Raw genomic sequence first — 16,265 nt, 5'->3', positions numbered from 1 at the left:
TGGGGACTTAAATATGTATTTCACCACCACTTCTTACTTAAGAATTCTGGGAATCTTTGCTGGGACATGATAACATTGTGTCTTCCATTGGCAGAAATTTTTCACATACTGATGAAGCTCATTATATTCTTTTGTCATTAGTCTCTATCACCTAAACTAAAACTTCATGGTGCCAATTTGATGGGAACTATAAACCCAGGAACTGAAAGAGCATCATATGACAGTGCTTGATTATGAGATTACGATGTGGTCCTGGTAGTGGTAGGTAAGTATTACACATATCAAGTGGGTTATATTAAGAAATGAAAAGACATAGTTTCAAACATTCTCATATAAAACCAGAAGACCAAAACTGGAAAGCTCTAAAGTAGACTTTCCAATCCTGGGTTCTCCCAAGGAATCTGAATTTTGATTTTGTGAAACTATTAGGAACAATGATGACAACAACAACAAAAAGCTTTCTCCTGATATCTGAACAAATATGGCAGTCAAGGAAGCTAAGCTATACTAGGTCAATAATCTAGAGATACTCTGAAACTTTTTTTCTTTTCCTACAAATGTTGATATACCAGAAATGATTCTCAAAATGTAAAAAAGGCAAAGCTTCTTTCCCCAACATACACAAAGTTGCACTTCACTTTTACCTTTTCTTGGTCTTCGCTGTACATGGTTCTCTAGTCTCCTTTGTACCCTTTATCCTCCCTTCTGCATATTCCTGCTGCCAAACACCCTCACTGCCTCTCCCTTCTCCATTCTGAAGAGCTAGGGGAGGACTCCACCAAAAGGCAGCTGATGGCTGATACCACCCATCACTGCCAAGTATGAGACTCTCTTTCTCTCACGATTCACAGAATGTTTAAAGGTTCTCCAGTGACAGTCCAGGTTTTCACTGAGATTTCTAGCTATGATTGGAGTTTGAGGGTTTATCCATGTAGATTCTGTAGTGAAGCAGGTTCATGTACAAATTCCAAAGCAGAATTTTCTCAGAACACCTTCTCCAAGTCCCATGTTCTCAAGATGGCAACCTCCAATCTCTAAGTTCCAGACACATATGGGTTAGCTTTTATGACCACATTCATAAAAATGAGAATAAAGTCTAGAAAAGGAATTGGTGTACACACACACACATACATGGTCATTCTGTCATGAGTTAGTACATTCCCTTCTAAAGACAAATTTGTATGGTAAGATAAATTATCATGTGAACATGATCAGATATTAATAGCATTCAACTAAGGGCCATTATATGTTGTTCAAGATGGTTATGGATATAGGCAATCCTATTCTAATGCAATCCTCTCAGAATAAGGAATATATATTTCTAAATATTTATTTATATTAAAGCAAATATACAAAATATTAGTGTATTAATATTAAAATATTAATGTATTAATCTCCCCCCAAAGAGAGTATTTTATATTTCCTGTCCACAAAGCAAAACCAAACTGTTAAGGAAATATACAATAGAATCCCTGAATACCATGTATCAACAGAATCACACTTGGCTACACCATAACTTTTTCATGGCATTTTTCACTTCCGCATTCCTCAGTGTATAGATCAGAGGGTTGAGCAAAGGTGTCCCAATTGTGTAAAACACAGCCACCAATTTATCTATTGTAAATGTGGTTGCTGGGCGTGTGTACATGAATATACATGGACCAAAAAATAGGACAACCACAATAAAATGGGAGGTGCAGGTGGAAAGAGCTTTCGCCTTCCTTCTGCACTGTGGTTTCTCAGAGAGTACAAGATGACAACATAGGAGATAAGTAGAATTACGAAACCTACCATGCATACGGCTCCACTGTTGGAAACATCTAGCAAGTTTATCACATAAGTGTCCATGCAGGCTAGTTTCAATAAGGGCTGCACATCACAGAAATAGTGGTCAAGCACATTTGGGCCACAGAAAGGCAATCTCAAAGCCAGGAGAAGTTGTGCTGAGGCGTGGATACAGGATCCCACCCAGCTTAGAATCACCAGCACACGGCAGACATGGTGGCTCATGATGGTTGTGTATCGCAAGGGCTTACAAATGGCTACATAGCGATCAAAAGCCATGAGGATGAGCACAAAGACTCCCATGCACCCAAAGAAGTGGGATGCAAAGACCTGAGTCATGCATTCACTGTACGAAATGGTCTTCTTCTGAGAAAGGGCATCCACAATCAATCTGGGGGCTGTGGTTGTAGAGAGGCAGGCATCAGCAAAGGACAGATAGAATAGGAAGAAATACATAGGACTACCAAGGGTCCTGCTTGTTTTAATAGTCACTATAATAAGAAAGTTCCCCAACAGTGTGGCAAGGTAAAACGTCAAGAAGACCCCAAATATTGCTTTCTGCTTTCCTGCATCCTCTGTCAACCCAAACAGAATGAATTCAGTCACACTGCTATTCAATGCCATGCTAGTGACTCCAGGTAAAATGTTTAATCTGCAAAGAGAAGAAAAGAAGTGATTTCAGGGGAAGGCCAGTGGACTGATCTCTGAATTCCTTCTTTTTGTTCCATGTTATGTTATCTCCAGCTGCTTTTCATCCTCTATTAATTTTTGTGAATCTGCAGAAGTTCAAGCCTCTCCCAGATCCATCTGTTGATTCAGAAATTAACTGCATTTCATTAAAGCCTTTGCATTTGAGGAATAAACATTAAATGTCTTTTAAAAATTTTGATTCCTACCAAGATTAAGCATAGCAGAATTTGTACTTTCCTTGGGCAAGGGACTTAACTGCCTTGGAATTTAGCCTTCATATGAAACATGGACCCTGAGTTTCCCTAAGAATTGAAAAAAAATTTTTTTATGCTCACATACACACACATATACTACATTTTATCTATGTGCTTTGAAGTCTAAAAAAACACTATCTTATTATAATTAAGCACTCATATTATTGGAGAATTCCTCCTGAAGATAATATTCCTAGTTTAGTTCATTAATTTTTGGATCCCTCATCCCTTCATCACTGACCCTATCAGTATCTTGGTTTAAATATGCTTTACAAGAATCTATTTTGATAGTCTTTTACTTATATTTGTTGTGCTCAATGTCAGTTTCACTTATGGTCATTATATCACAAATGTCTGGGGAATGTTGAGGTTGAAATAACTCAGGAAATCTACTATTTGCTATCTTTACTACAGTCTTAAATTAAACTCATTAGAATATTGAGTGTATGTGCATATGAATTCAATGTGGTTTAAAATTCCGAAAAATGCCTATAATCTAAATGTGTTTTTTTCTTATATACATTCCTTTTTACCCTTACTTCCCAGGATAATTCCTTCTAAAAATGTCATTTAAAATATTCCATAATTTTGAATATAGTATGATATATATATATATAATTTCAAGTTCTTGTTCATAGCATGTATAGTTTGTCATTGAAATCACTATGTATAATTTTGTGCTTTGATTTAGACTTTAAATTATTAAAACACTTTTTCCTGTATAAATATACTTTCCATAGTTTGTTTATTTAATTATGCAACATTGTATAATTTTTTCTAAGTGCCATTTATTTGATCCTTTGTCTCCTGAGAGATTGATGTTGCTTCCAATTTATACTCTCACAAATAACAATTTAGAGTAATTTCCCAAGTATTCTACTGCTGTCTCAAATGTTAGAGAGTATCACTACAACTGTTTTTGATATACAAATATGGCCATAATTACAAGATTGATGATTAATCTGCAGGAAAGCTGATGCACATACAGAAAAACAGAAAAAGTTTATTTTGTGATACTATCTTTTCTGTCTTGGTTAATAGGATAAAATTATATCATATTATGTTCATAGACTTTTTTGTACAAGCCACATTTTACATTTTTATTACCTTTTAATGAAAATATTGCTCTTCTGAGAATTTTTTATGTTTTGTCAGGTTATATTTTACAATCTTGATATTTTATCTGGGATCAGATCACTATTAATCTAGCAAAATAATTACTTTTCTCAGCCAGGAACGCAGTTGCTAGAGTCAAATGTCTAGATTTCAAATCCAAGTTCTACTATTTACTCGCTTGGGAAAGCCCCTTTAAATACAGTCACGTACTTATGCAGATAAAATGAGAAAAAGATCTCGCTTGTAATAATAATTAAGAACTGCATAAGTGCCAGCTTCTGCTTCTTTTACTATTAGGATTTTACTTTTGCTCTTTTTCTGTGACCTATTTCTTTTCATATAGTCCAAGCTGCCAATTTCATCATTCTAATTAAGTCTATCTTCAAAACATTTCAAGATTATACCATCTATTCACTTCACTCATAATTCAATAATTGTATTTTGTTTTAAACATTGAATTACAAGTCTCTGGAGTTACTGTAAGGAATGGACAAAATGCTCCCCTGTTTGTAATAATTTAACATGAGTTTTAAGATAAATGTAGATGAAATTATTCATTATGTAAGGCACTTCGTGATTGGTATAAGAATACGAACCATCTGGAGAGAGAAGAGTACAAAATCTTAAAGGATATACTGGCAGTAAAAAATGCAGAATTAGGTTAAGAAATGAACTGTAACATTAACTGAAGAAAGACAGGTTCTAAGCCAGATTCTCTGAGATGCAGATATTGTAGAGCAGAGCAGAGAGGGAGGTGAGCACCTCTGTTAGCACCTAGTGCATAAAGACTGAAGCCACACAGCTTAGATTCATACCCCACACAGCTGCCCACTATGATACAATGTTTAACAAGTCCCTTGGTATCTCTGTGCTTCATTTTCTTCACCTATAAACATTGAGAGTGAAATAACCCACTCTATAGGGTTTCTATGGAGGCTAAATAATTCAGCCTGCACAAAGCATGAGAGACCCAGGTCTGTACTCCCTGCAATCGGAATGATTACTTTCATGATTATTGTTAGTATTAACTTTCCACTAAGATAATTAATATCAACTTTCAAAGTTGTTAATCTACTTTGTTCATTTATCCATAATAGAGATGCACAACTGTTTTACATGCAAATTTCCTTTGCTGACTGGCTGAAATCATATCGGCATTGTGGATCATGCTGATTTGCTCATGGTGCTATGAAGCTGGGACTGAGAATGCCAGGTATCTTGAATAAATACTAAAAACCAGGAAAAAGATACATAACAACTTGACTATGTGGCTCCCATGATGAGACGAAAGTAGAAATAAGCCCTTGGTTGTTAAGAGTTTGTGATGCAAAGAAATGAAAATCAGAGGGATGAGAGAGCATTTGAGATGAAAGAAATCAAATCAAAGTATTAATGGAGATGATAGGGCAAATAGAAGAGATTAATATGAAACCTCTAGTTGAGAGAGATTCTAAAGTTACACTTTTCCTCCTAGCCAAAGGCCATGAAAGCCAGATTATGAAGTTTGAATATATTCTTGTGGTCAAATATAAAATTTAGACACATATAAAAAATGAGAGCTGATTGTATTAAGATTTATTCAGCACCTCTTACTCAGTTGTTCAAGAAAATTTAGTCATCTCTTTTTTCTAACTTGAGTCCTGTCAGACTTGGAGCTTATCTGTAATGAAATGCCCACCTCCTTCAAGATGTCTGAGTTGCACTGAAGACACCTATCTTTTTATCCCCTACACTCAGGGGAAAGCATTCAAGTGCATTTGCTGTATCCTCAATGAAAGTAATCTGTGGTGGCTTCAGACCGGTCACATCCCCTCATACTGAAGGACCAGCAGTGCTCACTCTCAGATAATTCTCTGAGGGGAGGAATAGCAAAATTATATACCTTTCCTCAGCTTTAAGAGGATTATTTTGTTGTTGCTTTTGTCTTTGTTGTTGTTGTTGTTAAGACTTCATTTTTTTTTAAAGATTTAATACATTTATTTGACAGAGATCACAAGTAGGCAGAGAGGCAGACAGAGACAGTGGAGGAAGCAGGCTCCCTGCCTAGCAGAGAGCTGGATTCCGGGCTCAATCCAAGGACCCTGGGATCATGATCTGAGCCAAAGGCCAGGCTTTTACCCACTAAGCCACCCAGGCACCCCAAGACTTTATTTTTTCAGAGCATCTCAGATTCATAGCAAAACCCAGAGAAAGGTACAGATTCCCCTTTTAGTTTCTGCCCCCACGCAAATGTCATCCCTTTGTCATTAACGTGTTCCACCAAAATGGCATATTTGTCAGAACTGATGAGTCAACCATGACACATCACCATCACTCAGAGGCCAGAGTTTACCCCAGGGTTCACTCTTCATGTGGCACATTCTACGGATTTGGATAAATATCAAGAACATTCATCCAAGGGCGCCTGGGTGGCTTAGTGGGTTAAAGCCTCTGCCTTCAGCTCAGGTCATGATCCCAGTGTCCTGGGATCGAGCCCTGCATCGGGCCCTCTGCTCAGCAAGGAGCCTGCTTTCCCCCTCTCTCTCTACCTGCCTCTCTGCCTACTTGTAATCTCTGCCAAATACATAAATAAAATCTTTAGAAAAAAAAAAAAGAACATGCATCCATCATTATAATATTATACAAAGTATTTCCACTGCCCTAAAAGCAGGATCATATAGACTCCCAAAACACAGAAGACAATAATTATTTTCACAATGTCTAAGACTCATTAAATACTGAATAATATGTATCATACCTTTTTGTGAGAGAAAAATAAGATGTTGAGTGAAACATCTGTACAAGTTTTCACTGTAAACATTATTAGTTCATACATACGACAAAATCAGGCTGATATTTCATAAATATCAGTATTACAAGTGGGCAGCCCTAGAATTCTTTAAGTGGACCTTCTGTGTTTTTAAACCAAAAGATAGGACACAATTTCCAATGTTCTTTCTTCTCTTCTCTCTCCATCTTCTCCTTCTTTTTACCACCTTGCTTTAAATGAAAAGGAAAATTGAGCATTCTGAAAGTATGTTGAATGATAAATATGATAATGTGGTTACTATGATTTCCAAATGCAATGGCTGAAAATACTCACCATGACACTCACAGCCCTCCAACACTGTGCCACAATCTTCCTTACCATCTTTCCTCCCAGTGCCTCTGGGCATGAATGTTCCAGCCATGCCTGACACTTCCTGTCCCTCATAAATATGCCCACACCATCTCATTCACCAAGTTTTCAGTATTTCTTAGTGGCTAAATGACATTTCTCTGATACAACCTCTGCTTTCCATCACTACCTGCACAGAGTATCCAGTTCAGATGCCACCTCTTCAGCAAAGCTTTCCATGTTTTCCCAAACCACTTTCTTGTGAAGGACCTTCCACTGGTAAAATGTATGTGTGTGTATGTGTTTAGTGAGCCATGCAACCCTTAATTTAGCCTTCTTTCTTTTTGCTTTCATACCTTTGTTCATTTGACTTGATATCTCATAAGGCAAATTCACACTGTTCTATTTTGTGCAACTGAGTGTAAGCTGGCAGACAGTTTAGCAAGAGCAGTGGAAAAGAAGGTGAAGGCAGAGGCTTTAATCCACTGAGCCACCCAGGTGCCCCATCTCAAACAAATTTTTAAAAAAATATATTAAAAAACAAAAAGTTTAACTTTGCAGGACAGAAAGTTGTGAATTGTTAGAAAAGTTTCTGTGGTCATGTGGTCAGTTATACTGGTCTGTCTTCACAAAGCATAGTTAAACCTTGGATTCCCTGTATGGAGAATAATTTCATATACATACTTCATTATGCTTTGAGTCCTTCCTTTCAATTCCTGATAAAGCCGGTCATTGAACACTAATCCAAATACTCCTAGGTCGAGACAATGGTGTGTAAACAGTTTATCTGCACTTGAACTACAACACAGATTGTTGAGTCATTGAACTGGTACATTTCCAAGACTGATTCTTCCCTAATTAAATTCATTGGGACCTTCATCATAATTGTGAGTGTAGACCTGCATCTCCAGAGATGCTACGAGGATAATAATAATGTACAACAAACTTAAACTTTTCCTCTTGGCGAGAAATCACAATAGAACTTGAGATTGAATCACCAAAAGAGAAATGTCCAGTGTGGACAGAAATGAAATATGTAAAAACTCTATTCTTTCAAGCATGACTTTCAAAATAGGCATAGCTGTTCTGGTTACACTTAAGCTATGTCTTTTTACACAGACACCTAAACTGACTTCCAGGGCATCACAAAAGTAAATTGTGTATGACCCATTTAAAAGTTGTCTCAAATGTGGATAAAGCAAGATTCTCTCCTAAGGGAAGAGTCTTGAATTTGTCACATAGAGCACACAGACAATTTGATAGAGACTGTGTTAGTATGGGAGTGGGGAGGGAGAAAAAACTGTGGGAGGAGTCCACTTTTCTCAGAGTGCTCAGAGAATGTTCACCAAAATACACACTACACTTGGCCGAAAAACAAACCGCAATGCATTTTAAAGGGCTTAAACCATACAGGATATATATAATCAAATTCAACAGAAATATAACACTGTTTCCCAATTATTTACAAATTAAACAACATAAATTTAAATTACCATGAGTTAAAGAAGAAATATCAGTGAATAGTTTTTATTTATTTTTATTTTTTAAGATTTTATTTATTTATTTATTTGCCAGAGAGAGAGAGAGAGCATGCACAAGCAGAGGGAGCAGCAGGTAGAGGTCGAAGCAGAATCTCCACTGAACAAGGAGCCCAGTGAAGGACTAGGTCCCAGGACCCTGAGATCATGACCTGAACCAAAGGCAGATGCTTAACTGACTGAGGCACCCTGACATCTCAGTGAATAGTTTTTAAAATAAAGTTTCAACAGAAAGATAATTAAAAGGGTGTGTGTGTGTGTGTCTACTGGGTGCGGTTAAAGGAGTGCTTAGAAAGAAATGGATAGCTGTAAATAGAAGTATTAGGAACCAAGAGACATTACATGAAATGAATTCAAGCCTCCATCTTAAGAACCTGAGCAAGGAAAACCAAAATAAACCCAATGAACATTGGGTAGAATGGAAATACTAAATAAAAGATAAAAACCATGAAGTGAGAAATTAATTGAATAAAAACTGGAATGTAACATAGAATAGAGAAAATATATAAATCCAGGATTGTTCTTTCAAAGATTCATAAAACTGATACATTCCTAGCAAAATGGATTAAATAAACTAAGAGAAAGAACAAAGGATAAGAATCAAGAATGAAGAGAGCTATATCCCTCCATTCTACTGATCTGAAAAGGATAACAAAAAAGCATCATAAATGAATTTATGCCACCTAAGAAAGTGGAGCTCTGCTATGAAAGTTACAACTTTCTAAAGAGACACAGAAAAATAATTAAAAACTGAAATAATCTGGGGTGCCTGGCTGGCTCATCAGTGGAGCATGTGACTCTTGATCTTGAACTCTTGAGTTCAAGCTTCATGTTGGGTATAGAGATTACTTAAAAAGTATATATATTTTTTAAACTGAGTAATCTAACATTGTTAAATTAATTAATTAATTAATACTTTAAAATCCCCCCTCCTAAAACAAAAAATTTCACTCCCATACAAATTTATCAATTATCCTATATAAAAATTAATCAAACCATAGTACCAATCTTAAATAAATATGTTCAAGAATAAGGAGAAATTAAAATACTCCCTGACTCATCTTATTCATCCAACATAACCCTTACACTTGGAAACAGGAACATCACAAGAACAATAATCAGACCAATCATCTAAAATTTCCCTATTCAAAGACAAAATAGTTTCATACCTAGAAAATCTCAAAGGATCTATAAAAAGAGTTACTAGAATTAATTAGTGAGTTTAGTAAGGTCATCAGATACATGCATGATCCAAAAAAAAATTAATCATGTATCTATAAACAAACAAAAAACAACTTGAAATTGATATTTTAAAATGTGCCATTTAAACTAATAATAAAAACCATGACCTCCTTAGGCATAAAATGCATAAATATATGCTGTAACGTACTTAAACTACAAAATATTAATGAAAAATGTCAAAGGAAAAGTAAGTATTTGGAGAGATATAACACAGTCAGGAATTGGAAGGCTCATTACGGCTAAAATCTCAGATCTCCTCAAAATGATATATTGATTCGAGAGAGAGGAGTCAAGATGGCAGAGAAGTAGCAGGCTGAGACTACTTCAGCTAGCCGGAGATCAGCTAGATAGCTTATCTAAAGATTGCAAACACCTGAAAATCCATCGGCAGATCGAAGAGAAGAAGAAGAGCAATTCTGGAAACAGGAAAACAACCACTTTCTGAAAGGTAGGACCGGCGGAGAAGTGAATCCAATGTGACAGGAAGATAGACCCCGGGGGGAGGGGCCGGCTCCCTGCAAGCAGCGGAGCAACCACGCACAAAATCAGGACTTTTAAAAGTCTGTTCCGCTGAGGGACATCGCTCCAGAGGCTAAACCGGGGCGAAGCCCACGCGGGGTCAGCGTGGCCTCAGGTCCCGCAGGGTCACAGAAGGATCAGGGTGTCTGAGTGTCGCAGAGCTTGCGGGTATTGGAACGGGAAAGCCGGCTGCAGAGACAGAGCCGACAGTAAGCTCACAGCTCGGTGTTACCTTGAACCGGTTGCAGGCTCGGTGAGCTCGGAGCGCGGCCGAAGGTCAGGCAGACGGGAGTAACTGGGCGCTGTTCTCTGAGGGCGCACTGAGGAGTGGGGCCCTGGGCTCTCGGCTCCTCCGGGCCGGAGACCAGGAGGCCGCCATTTGTATTCCCGTCCTCCGGAACTCTACGGAAAGCGCTCAGGGAAAAAAAGCTCCTGAAAGCAAACCCCAGCGGATTACTCACCCCGGCCCCGGGTAAGGGCGGTGTAATTCCGCCTGGGGCAAAGACACTTGAGAATTTCCCAGCCCCTCCCCCAGAAGATCAACAACAAATCCAGCCGAGACCAAGTTCACCTACCAAGGAGTGCGGTTTCAATACCAAGGAGAGCAGCAGAATTCCAGAGGAAGAGAAAGCCAAGCACAGAACTCATGGCTTTTTTCCTGTGATTTTTTTTAGTCTTGCAGTTAATTTAATTTTTTTTTCTTTTTTTTTTTTTCTTCTCGCCTTCGGGTAAAATTTTTTTTTTTTAACTGTTACCTTTTTCTTTTTTAACGATTTTTTACTAGTTTATCTAATATATATATTTTTTCTTTTTTACATTTTTCTCAGGAGTTTTCTTTTTTAAAAAAATTTTTTTCTTTTCTTTTTTTTTCTTTTCTTTTTTCTTTTTTTTTCTTTCTTTCTTTTTGAACCTCTTTTTATCCCCTTTCTCCCCACTCACGATTTTGGATCTCTTCTAATTTGGTTAAAGCATATTTTCCTGGGGTTGTTGCCACCCTTTTAGTATTTTACTTGCCCCTTCATTTACTCTTATCTGGCCAAAATGACAAGACGTAAAAATTCAACACAAAAAAAAGAACAAGAGGCAGTACCGAAGGCTAGGGACCTAATCAATACAGACATCGGTAATATGTCAGATCTAGAGTTCAGAATGACAATTCTCAAGGTTCTAGCCGGGCTCGAAAAAGGCATGGAAGATATTAGAGAAACCCTCTCGAGAGATATAAAAGCCCTTTCTGGAGAAATAAAAGAACTAAAATCTAACAAAGTTGAAATCAAAAAAGCTATTAATGAGGTGCAATAAAAAATGGAGGCTCTAACTGCTAGGATAAATGAAGCAGAAGAAAGAATTAGTGATATAGAAGACCAAATGACAGAGAATAAAGAAGCTGAGCAAAAGAGGGACAAACAGCTACTGGACCACGAGGGGAGAATTCGAGAGATAAGTGACACCATAAGACGAAACAACATTAGAATAATTGGGATTCCAGAAGAAGAAGAAAGAGAGAGGGGAGCAGAAGGTATACTGGAGAGAATTATTGGGGAGAATTTCCCCAATATGGCAAAGGGAACGAGCATCAAAATTCAGGAGGTTCAGAGAACGCCCCTCCAAATCAATAAGAATAGGCCCACACCCCGTCACCTAATAGTAAAATTTACAAGTCTCAGTGACAAAGAGAAAATCCTAAAGCAGCCTGGGAAAAGAAGTCTGTAACATACAATGGTAAAAATATTAGATTGGCAGCTGACTTATCCACAGAGACCTGGCAGGCCAGAAAGAGCTGGCATGATATTTTTAGAGCACTAAACAAGGAAAACATGCAGCCCAGAATACTATATCCAGCTAGGCTATCATTGAAAATAGAAGGAGAGATTAAAAGCTTCCAGGACAAACAACAACTGAAAGAATTTGCAAATACCAAACCAGCTCTACAGGAAATATTGAAAGGGGTCCTCTAAGCAAAGAGAGAGCCTACGAGCGGTAGATCAGAAAGGAACAGAGACCATATACAGTAACAATCACCTTACAGGCAATACTATGGCACTAAATTCATATCTCTCAATAGTTACCCTGAATGTGAATGGGCTAAATGCCCCTGTCAAAAGACACAGGGTATCAGAATGGATAAAAAAACAAAACCCATCTATATGTTGCCTCCAAGAAACTCATTTTAAGCCCGAAGACACCTCCAGATTTAAAGTGAGGGGGTGGAAAAGAATTTACCATGCTAATGGACATCAGAAGAAAGCAGGAGTGGCAATCCTTATATCAGATCAATTAGATTTTAAGCCAAAGACTATAGTAAGAGATGAGGAAGGACACTATATCATACTTAAAGGGTCTGCCCAACAAGAAGATTTAACCATTTTAAATATCTATGCCCCCAACGTGGGAGCAGCCAACTATTTAAACCAATTAATAACAAAATCAAAGAAACACATCAAAAACAATACAATAATAGTAGGGGACTTTAACACTCCCCTCACTGAAATGGACAGATCATCCAAGCAAAAGATCAGCAAGGAAATAAAGGCCTTAAACGACACATTGGACCAGATGGACATCACAGATATATTCAGAACATTTCATCCCAAAGCAACAGAATACACATTCTTCTCTAGTGCACATGGACATTCTCCAGAATAGATCACATCCTCGGTCCTAAATCAGGACTCAACTGGTATCAAAAGATTGGGATCATTCCCTGCATATTTTCAGACCACAATGCTCTAAAGCTAGAACTCAACCACAAAAGGAAGTTTGGCAAGAACCCAAATACATGGAGACTACACGGCATCCTTCTAAAGAATGAATGGGTCAACCGGGAAATTAAAGAAGAATTGAAAAAAATCATGGAAACAAATGATAATGAAAATACAATGGTTCAAAATCTGTGGGACACAACAAAGGCAGTCCTGAGAGGAAAATATATAGCGGTACAAGCCTTTCTCAAGAAACAAGAAAGGTCTCAGGTACACAACCTAACCCTACACCTAAAGGAGCTGGAGAAAGAACAAGAAAGAAACCCTAAGCCCAGCAGGAGAAGAGAAATAAAGATCAGAGCAGAAATCAATGAAATAGAAACCAAAAAAACAATAGAACAAATCAACGAAACTAGGAGCTGGTTCTTTGAAAGAATTAATAAAATTGATAAACCCCTGGCCCGACTTATCAAAAAGAAAAGAGAAAGGACCCAAACAAATAAAATCATGAATGAAAGTGGAGAGATCACAACTAACACCAAAGAAATACAAACTATTATAAGAACATACTATGAGCAACTCTACGGCAATAAATTTTACAATCTGGAAGAAATGGATGCATTCCTAGAAACATATAAACTACCACAACTGAACCAGGAAGAAATAGAGAGCCTGAACAGACCCATAACCAGTAAGGAGATTGAAACAGTCATTAAAAATCTCCAAACAAACAAAAGCCCAGGGCCAGATGGCTTCCCGGGGGAATTCTACCAAACATTTAAAGAAGAACTAATTCCTATTCTCCTGAAACTGTTCCCAAAAATAGAAATGGAAGGAAAAATTCCAAACTCATTTTATGAGGCCAGCATCACCTTGATCCCAAAACCAGACAAGGATCCCACCAAAAAAGAGAGCTATAGACCAATATCCTTGATGAACACAGATGCGAAAATACTCAACAAAATACTAGCCAATAGGATTCAACAGTACATTAAAAAGATTATTCACCACGACCAAGTGGGATTTATTCCAGGGCTGCAAGGTTGGTTCAACATCCGCAAATTAGTCAATGTGATACAACACATCAATAAAAGAAAGAACAAGAACCATATGATACTTTCAATAGATGCTGAAAAAGCATTTGACAAAGTACAGCATCCTTTCCTGATCAAAACTCTTCAAAGTGTAGGGATAGAGGGCACATACCTCAATATCATCAAAGCCATCTATGAAAAACCCACCGCAAATATCATTCTCAATGGAGAAAAACAGAAAGCTTTTCCACTAAGGTCAGGAACACGGCAGGGATGTCCATTATCACCACTGCTATTCAACATAGTACTAGATGTCCTAGCCTCAGCAATCAGACAACAAAAGGAAATTAAAGGCATCCAAATCGGCAAAGAAGAAGTCAAATTATCACTCTTCGCAGATGATATGATACTATATGTGGAAAACCCAAAGCCTCCACTCCAAAACTGCTAGAACTTATACAGGAATTCAGTAAAGTGTCAGTATATAAAATCAATGCACAGAAATCAGTTGCATTTCTCTACACCAATAGCAAGACAGAAGAAAGAGATATTAAGGAGTCAATCCCATTTACAATTGCATCCAAAACCATAAGATACCTAGGAATAAACCTAACCAAAGAGACACAGAATCTATACTCAGAAAACTATAAAGTACTCATGAAAGAAATTGAGGAAGACACAAAGAAATGGAAAAATGTTCCATGCTCCTGGATTGGAAGAATAAATATTGTGAAAATGTCTATGCTACCTAAAGCAATCTACACATTTAATGCAATTCCTATCAAAGTACCATCCATCTTTTTCAAAGAAATGGAACAAATAATGCTAAAATTTATATGGAACGAGAAAAGACCTCGAATAGCCAAAGGGATATTGAAAAAGAAAGCCAACGTTGGTGGCATCACAATTCCGGACTTCAAGCTCTATTACAAAGCTGTCATCATCAAGACAGCATGGTACTGGCACAAAAACAGACACATAGATCAATGGAACAGAATAGAGAGCCCAGAAATAGACCCTCAAATCTATGGTCAACTAATCTTCGACAAAGCAGGAAAGAATGTCCAATGGAAAAAAGACAGCCTCTTCAATAAATGGTGCTGGGAAAATTGGTCAGCCACATGCAGAAAAATGAAATTGGACCATTTCCTTACACCACACACAAAAATAGACTCAAAATGGATGAAGGACCTCAATGTGTGAAAGGAATCCATCAAAATCCTTGAGGAGAACACGGGCAGCAACCTCTTCGACTTCTGCCGTAGCAACATCTTCCTAGGAACAACGCAAAAGGCAAGGGAAGCAAGGGAAAAAATGAACTATTGGGATTTCATCAAGATCAAAAGCTTTTGCACAGCAAAGGAAACAGTTAACAAAATCAAAAGACAATTGACAGAATGGGAGAAGATATTTGCAAACGACATATCAGATAAAGGACTAGTGTCCAGAATCTATAAAGAACTTAGCAAACTCAACACCCAAAGAACAAATAATCCAATCAAGAAATGGGCAGAGGACATGAACAGACATTTCTGCAAAGAAGACATCCAGATGGCCAACAGACACATGAAAAAGTGCTCCATATCACTCGGCATCAGGGAAATACAAATCAAAACCACAATGAGATATCACCTCACACCAGTCAGAAAGGCTAAAATCAACAAGTCAGGAAATGACAGATGCTGGCGAGGATGTGGAGAAAGGGGAACCCTCCTACACTGTTGGTGGGAATGCAAGCTGGTGCAGCCACTCTGGAAAACAGCATGGAGGTTCCTCAGAATGTTGAAAATAGAACTGCCCTATGACCCAGCAATTGCACTATTGGGTATTTACCCTAAAGATACAAATGTAGTGATCCAAAGGGGCACATGCACCCGAATGTTTATAGCAGCAATGTCCACAATAGCCAAACTATGGAAAGAACCTAGATGTCCATCCACAGATGAATGGATCAAGAAGATGTGGTATATATATACAATGGAATACTATGCAGCCATCAAAAGAAATGAAATCTTGCCATTTGCGACAACATGGATGGAACTAGAGCGTATCATGCTTAGCGAAATAAGTCAAGCAGAGAAAGAGAACTATCATATGATCTCCCTGAAATGAGGAAGTGGTGATGCAACATGGAGGCTTAAGTGGGTAGGAGAAGAATAAATGAAACAAGATGGGATTGGGAGGGAGACAAACCATAAGTGACTCTTAATCTCACAAAACAAACTGAGGGTTGCTGGGGGGAGGGGGTTTGGGAGAAGGGGGTGGGATTATGGACATTGGGGAGGGTA

General features: G+C 37.8%; 1 pseudogene across 1 annotated transcript; it reads right to left on the bottom strand.

Moving 5' to 3' along the window:
• Positions 1 to 1,495: 1,495 nt before the first annotated feature.
• LOC309872855 (olfactory receptor 4C11-like) lies at positions 1,496 to 7,692 on the bottom strand (annotated as a pseudogene). The gene is made up of 2 exons: positions 7,627 to 7,692; positions 1,496 to 2,437 (listed from the first exon to the last, which is right to left on the bottom strand). The product of its transcript is annotated as an olfactory receptor 4C11-like (transcript).
• Between the last annotated feature and the right edge of the window lie 8,573 nt (positions 7,693 to 16,265).

This window comes from Mustela nivalis, assembly GCF_964662115.1.
Source record: "Mustela nivalis genome assembly, chromosome: 9".
Classification (NCBI taxonomy): domain Eukaryota; kingdom Metazoa; phylum Chordata; class Mammalia; order Carnivora; family Mustelidae; genus Mustela; species Mustela nivalis.
This window is presented reverse-complemented; position numbering and strand designations above follow the sequence as displayed.